General features: G+C 40.2%; 1 long non-coding RNA gene across 1 annotated transcript; it reads left to right on the top strand.

Annotated features, from left to right (window-relative positions):
- Positions 1–763: 763 nt before the first annotated feature.
- Positions 764–4,703, top strand: LOC138959587 (uncharacterized). Its single transcript, XR_011453750.1, has 4 exons — positions 764–1,019; positions 2,699–2,809; positions 3,679–3,758; positions 4,568–4,703. It is a non-coding gene; the product is annotated as an uncharacterized lncRNA (long non-coding RNA).
- The last annotated feature ends 2,200 nt before the right edge of the window (positions 4,704–6,903 follow it).

Genomic DNA, 6,903 nt, shown 5'->3' with positions numbered 1-6,903 from the left:
CCGACACAAGGTCAACAATGGTGTACGTGTGTGTGCCGGAGATGCTTTTTATAACAGAACAAAGATGTCAACTTTGCAATGTTTTAAAATTATGATCATGTACAATTACATACATCATTGAATCAGTACAGAAATTGAGAAGAAAAACAAAACACACACACACACACACACACACACACACACACACACACACACACACACACACACACACACACACACACACACACACACACACACACACACACACACATATACTCAACTTCATATCCAAAGAAACAGGGACGCATGGTTACGATTGAGTTTTGATGAGCAACGTACAGAAAGTGTGTCGATGATTTTGTGCATGCAAATACTTTACAGCCGCAATACACCAAATAATACATGCTACAAAAAATAATGTGCAAGGGAAATGTATACCCACCTCACCCCAACCCACAGCACCGCTCTCCTGAATATTTCAAAAGACCTTTACCGCCTTGAGAATACACTAATGTAAGAGGATGTATAACCGGCATCAAATGGAAGATTCTAAAAGAGGCCAACGGTATAAAGGTATCACATACATTTATACGTCGTTTGTAAAAAATGTGTGTGTCCTTGTCCTTTCCTCACGAATTGTAAGTTCATTGCAGTTTTTTTCTTTCTTTCTTTCTTTTTTTGGTAACCCGACATTTCCATACACATACTCTTTCCTTCCTCACACCGTCTTTGCCCTTAACCCTACCTTTTCTTATCTATTCATCTAAATACGCGCGCTTCGTTTAAAGATATAGTCTCCGCCAGTAAAAGGCCTTCAGATCGCCCTAAAAGCTTTACCATAAGATTCTGCGTGACGAATAATGTTACCACACAGAAGGACAAACTTAACTTTGCAGAATTAAAAGTTTGGGAAGTTGAATCAATTGTCGTAATATCAAAGGAAAATGCACTCTTGTGATGTGTTCCGTGGGTGATGTCCCTTGATTCGAGACAACATGGCGACTTTCAGGGAACGTTTTGACGAATTGGAGACTGACCAGGTAAGTGTCGGATTTGTAGACCACAGGAAATGTTGTTTATAATCAAATAGGGCTTTCAATACAACAGTCAGTATTAGTGTAAAAGTTGATCCCAGCAGGACTGCAAAGAAATCTGTAAGGCGAGTCATTTCGAACCATTTGGTTGGTATGATGAGATGGATACCAGTAAGTTCGTCAAACGGTAGATTCGTCACCGGTCCCCGGTAACTTCGCCACAGTAACTTCGCCACAGTAGTCCGAGCGCGGCTGTTATGTAATGGTAATACAACCTTGCACCTCCCCCCCCCCCCCCCTTTCTCTCTCCCTCTCCCCCCCCCCCCCCCCCCCCCCCGCTCTCTCTCTCTCTCTCTATCTCTCTCTCCTTTCACAGAGCGTATGTGATGTTGTGCGTATTTATTTTGTATCTCATTTTTCTTTGAGTAGGTGAAATACACAATATAAAATAGCATTTTCATTCTCTCTCTCTCTCTCTCTCTTAAAAATGTGAATCTTGAATCTCTCCCACAAATCAAACATCTGAAAGCATAAGCTCTAAGCATAAACACCCGCCCACCCTGCCGGTAACTTCGTCACCCGTGACGAATCTACCGTGTGACGAACTTACTGGTAGCCGATGAGATCACTTGTTTTCAGCTACTAGAGGCAGTAGAACGAGGACGTCAGCCGGCTTTGCATATGGTTTATCCCACACAAACTTAATACTGACTTTTCCCCTCCCCTCCAAAGTGCTGCTGATCGAACTTTGAACCATTGTAACGCTTGAAATTCGTGGAGAAACATCCAATCTGAAGTTAATTTTGGCTGACGTCTTTCCGATACGGCGATAGCTCAATCAGTGAATGTGTGTAGATCATGGATTGGAAAATCAAGGACTTGCCTTCTGAAATAATTATAAGACTCTGCATTTGCACTGTTACTCATTTGATAATATATATATATATATAGATGCATTTTTTTAGCTACAATTCATACCACTGGAATAAACACAACAGTAAACTAAAAGTAAAAGTGTGCTTTGCTTGCAAGAGTGAGTAGAACAGAAAATACTAATTATCACACCCATTTTAAAAGCAAAAATTCTACTCGCACTAGTAAAGCTTATGAGAGCTGAATTTTATTTGTTCAATGGGCAGTCGATAGATCAATCAATCAATCAATCAATGACGCTTATATCGCGCATATTCCGTGGGTACAGTTCTAGGCGCTCTGCAGTGATGCCGTGTGAGATGAAATTTTATACGGCCAGTAGATTGCAGCCATTTCGGCGCATATTTACCTTTCACGGCCTATTATTCCAAGTCACACGGGTATAGGTAGACAATTATTAACTGTGCCTAAGCAATTTTGCCAGGAAAGACCCTTTTGTCAATCGTGGGATCTTTAACGTGCACACCCAATGTAGTGTACACGGGGGGAGGGTTCGGACACCGAAGAGAGTCTGCACACAAAGTTGACTCTGAAATAAATTTCCGCCGAACCTGGGATCGAACTCACGCTGACAGCGGCCAACTGAATACAAATCCAGCGCGCTACCAACTGAGCTATATCCCCGCCCAGAGAATGAATCATGCTCTTCAAAGTCAAGTGAGCTTTTCTTGATGATAATAGGTTTGATACAGATACTGTAAATTGAGTAAGGATGAAGTATGAGAACTGTAAACTCTTCTCGTTCCGTCTAGGCTATGGAAGTTTCGCTTCCAGCAGAACATGCTGTCCTTACTAGTGCTAGAGGGCGGCAGGAGAGGAAGAGGTGCGGACAGAAAGTGATCTGCTGAGGAACCAATTTGAAGGTAAATCAGGATTAGTTTTAGTCCTTTTCCTAGTACTTTCCATGCACGGGTTCACACACACACACACGCATGTATACACAGAATCATGAATGACAATAGCACTTGCACAAATAGTTATATAAGAAATAATAGGGTGAACTTTGATGACAATAACAGAAGATATTATTTTCTTGGGTGAAGAGTATAATGGGGATTTCACAGTTATAATTATGGCAAGGATAGAAGTGTGCTGTGCATCTGTCTGTCAAAAGGGCCCACCAACATTTTGTTTCCTCTGAAGAGCAATATACCACAGTTGTGTGATATAATTTTACGTGCAAGAATGCCTTTTGTAAACAATTCCTGATAACATAGTGAGACACACAGAAATGCAATAGACAACACCCTTGTGACATCATTGTTTATTTTGCTGTCATTAAAATGATCCATTCATTGTTATTATACATTCATCAGAATACTTTCCTATAATTTACATGGAATGTATCCTGTGAGGAAATACACAAGTACAGGTTGTAACAAAACTCTCTCCTCTGAATTGTTTAAGGTTTTAAGGGGAAATGTGCTAGATGTAATATGAGAACATTAGATAAAATGTACAAACAATAAAAAAAGCAAGTGTGAAAAATCACACATTGTCAATATAAAAAAAATTAATGTGCTTTACAAAACTGTACTTTCTTTTCTTTTGAAATACTCACTTTACAATTTAAAAAAAAACACCATTGTTCATAAGAAATACTTTGCAAGTTTTGCTCATCGTTCAGGTTAGTGGTGTGTTATGACTCGTTTATGCCTGGTTCAAGCAGGCATAGTTGTAAAAATGGGTATTGACTGATTTAAAAGTGAAATAACAATCTTTCCACTTCCAGAAACTTATCCAGGAACCAGGCCAGGAGAAACTCCAAGCCCTAGCCTCTAAATGGTGGAGCTGAATGCTGGCCTTATGACAGTAAGTACCTATTCCTTGTGTGAGATTTGCTCTTAATCCTCTGCAAGTGCAAACAGACAGTTGCCACTATTAAAATATTTAAAAAAAAAGAACTCTGAAATAATTCTGTCTGAGAATAGAGTTAAAATAACAGTTTATAAACATAAATCAGAGAAAATAACCTTACAAATAAGGGGGCATAAAAAAGAGGGTTTCTGTACAGTACATGGGTACACTGGGCACGAGCTATGAAAAGGAAAGGTGTACCAGAATTCAAATGTCTTGGAGAAATGTGTACAAATGAGGCAAAACTCGCCTCTGACAAAATGGATATGATGCAAAACAACATGTTTAAATAATCAAGTATTAGAAGATTATTTCAAGGAGAGGGTGACATATAGTATATATATATGTGTCTCCAGAGACAATCATGTGCAATTCATTCCAAGAAGCTAAAGATATGTTACAGGTGCCTCTACACAAATATTCACAATGTCCCAGGACAGTCTTGTTTTACTAACCAGTGTCATCACTCATGTACATTTCTTCTTCTGTGTTCGATATAATCTATATTAAATTGCTTTCTGTTTTATATACCTGCCTCAACTCTGTTCTATCATACTGGAAAGCCTGTACCGTCACAGGTGTATATCCCCCCCCTCCCCCCACACACACACCAAGACATGCTCTTTTACATAAATTACAATTTCTTCTTTCTCATTATTTTCTCCAATTTTCTTAAATTTGGTGCATATTTTTTTTAACAATTTTAATGTTTAAATCTGAATCAAGTTTTGTCACTGAAAGATGATTTTCTGTTTACACTCCAGGATTTCGATGCACTGGTGGTTGGTGCTGGATGAGAGTTTCCTTTCACTTGCTTGGGCCCAGAGAAGCGACGCCCTCGTCCTGGAAGAAGCAGAAGAGGGAGACATCAATAAAACACAACACTATGCTGCTTACAGAATATGGTTATTTGGGAGAACGAGTCCAAATAGCCAGATACAGTTAATGTGTGTAGGCCATAAGGAAAAAATGTACCGATCCAGCTGGCCAGTACACAGGCTATATATGCTGGTCGCCTGTGCTAAGTACAGAGTTGTGTCAAAAGTCATGCATGTTGAAAAGGTGAATTTAGAGCGTAGGTTTAGATCACCCCAAAGAAAAATCACATAAACCAGTCTGGGTGGCCGGGTGGTAACGCACTTGCGCTCGGAAGCGAGAGGTTGCGAGTTCGACCCTGGGTCAGGGCGTTAGCAATTTTCTCCCCCCTTTCCTAACCTAGGCAGGGATGTCGTTAGGCGTCAGGCATAGACCGATTGAAAGGCTCAAATGTCCGATTCACATAGCAGCATGGCGGTCTGATGTCCTATCGTTTTGAACTGAGCGCTGTCATTCTCCGATAAGAACACCATTCCTTCGGACAGCGTGATATTCGATATTTTCCATTCAAGATACACATTGTCCAAAATTGACCGAGCACTCTCGCCTACAGGTGCACTGAAGTCGTGTAGTGCTGATCTTGCGTTTTTGGGAATTCCAAACCGTTTGCGATATGAGCCGTTTGGGTACAACCGTCTGCAGCACACTAAAGTTTAGGAGTACGGGAGACAACTCCAACTGACTATAAGTCTTGTGTCTGCTTTTGGTTTCAGTTTAAGAAATTTTGACGAAGCGCATTGAATTATGCCACCGAATTAAAACTAATAGGCCTGCCAAAGATCAACAAAAGCTGAAGACCTTTGGCTTTTCAACGGCATCCTGTGCTACGTTTCGGTCAAAAACAGGTGAAAACGCGACGAGCGTCACAAGAATGACAGTGCCAATGACAGTGTCGCATTGGAAACTGACACAGCCACGGAAAGAGACGTTTTGTATTTTGGGACTGCTGCCGGAAGGAGACCGTAATATATGGTTTCATCACTGTCAACTGGTTACAGAAAAAATCGTCTGCTCCAGTGAGCGGCGAAACCAAACGGTTGATTATCACGTGACACTTTTGTCATATTTAGAGTTGTTTGCACAGTAAATACAGCCGCGAAAAATAGCTCGCTTGAAACTGTCTTACATATCAATTCCTTTGTAATTTATAAATTACCAAAAAAAACATGAAAAATCATTATCGACGATCTCGAATCTGCTTATTGTTCACAGAACCCACTGTATATTTACCACTGGGTTACATTTTCATTCTTATTTGCTGATGTGTAAAACTTTTTTTTTGTACTGTGCACACTATTTACTCGAGTCAGTAGTTGCGGGTAAAATCTGATCCCTGTTTTGAATTTTGTGGAATCATTTTGCGACATATCGATAAAGTCACGAGACAAAGAACATCAACAAAGACCATATGGGCAATCATGTACATTTTTGCGGGGTGTAACGGAGATCGACTTTGTCTTTATAAGAATAGGAATCACATCATCTTAAACTCTACACATGGTGACAACTGCAACGCGTGTGTCACACAGCATGACAAATAAAAAAGAGCCCCTGCAATGAATATTCCATGCTTAGTCCTATTTATCAGTTTTGGTGGCGCTGATTCGACAAATGAAATGTTTTAATTGTGTTGTGCTGGCTTGCAGCCCAAGAGAGATATTAAACAAAAGCAAATGTATTTCTTCAAGCCTAACCATCATAATGCATGGTGACCTGTAAACTTTTGTTTTCTGTGCACAATGCATGTGTAAACGCAGAACCAATTTCACATTTTAACCCTGAGGCTGGTTGTCCGACATATGTCGCGCTACTTTAGGTATACTGTCACCTGGTTGTCACGACACATGTCGCGCTACTGGCTGAGTCTGTTTGGTCGGTTCCGATTACCTCCCATGGATGCGAAAACTATTATGACCGTTTTTTTTTTATTTTTCTCTCTGTTAATTCACCAGTGGCTATGTAACATGTGTTACAGAATTGCACCAGTGTAAGAGTTAACATTTTATTTTTCACTCACATGTTTGCTGAAGTGTACAAATTTTGTTCCATTTAGTGCTGTTTTTTTCCCGTCTCAAGACATATATGGTGATGTGTTCAACTATTGTTCTCTGGGCACATTTTTTTGCACATTTATGTCCCTCACTTATGTCAATGTAGCCGCTAATTTGTTTAAGTCCAGTCAATCGTACAAACGTTTCATTGTGGGTGACTCGAGCTGTCGGGG

The sequence above is a fragment of the Littorina saxatilis genome, linkage group LG2, assembly GCF_037325665.1.
Source record: "Littorina saxatilis isolate snail1 linkage group LG2, US_GU_Lsax_2.0, whole genome shotgun sequence".
NCBI classification, from domain to species: domain Eukaryota; kingdom Metazoa; phylum Mollusca; class Gastropoda; order Littorinimorpha; family Littorinidae; genus Littorina; species Littorina saxatilis.
This window is presented reverse-complemented; position numbering and strand designations above follow the sequence as displayed.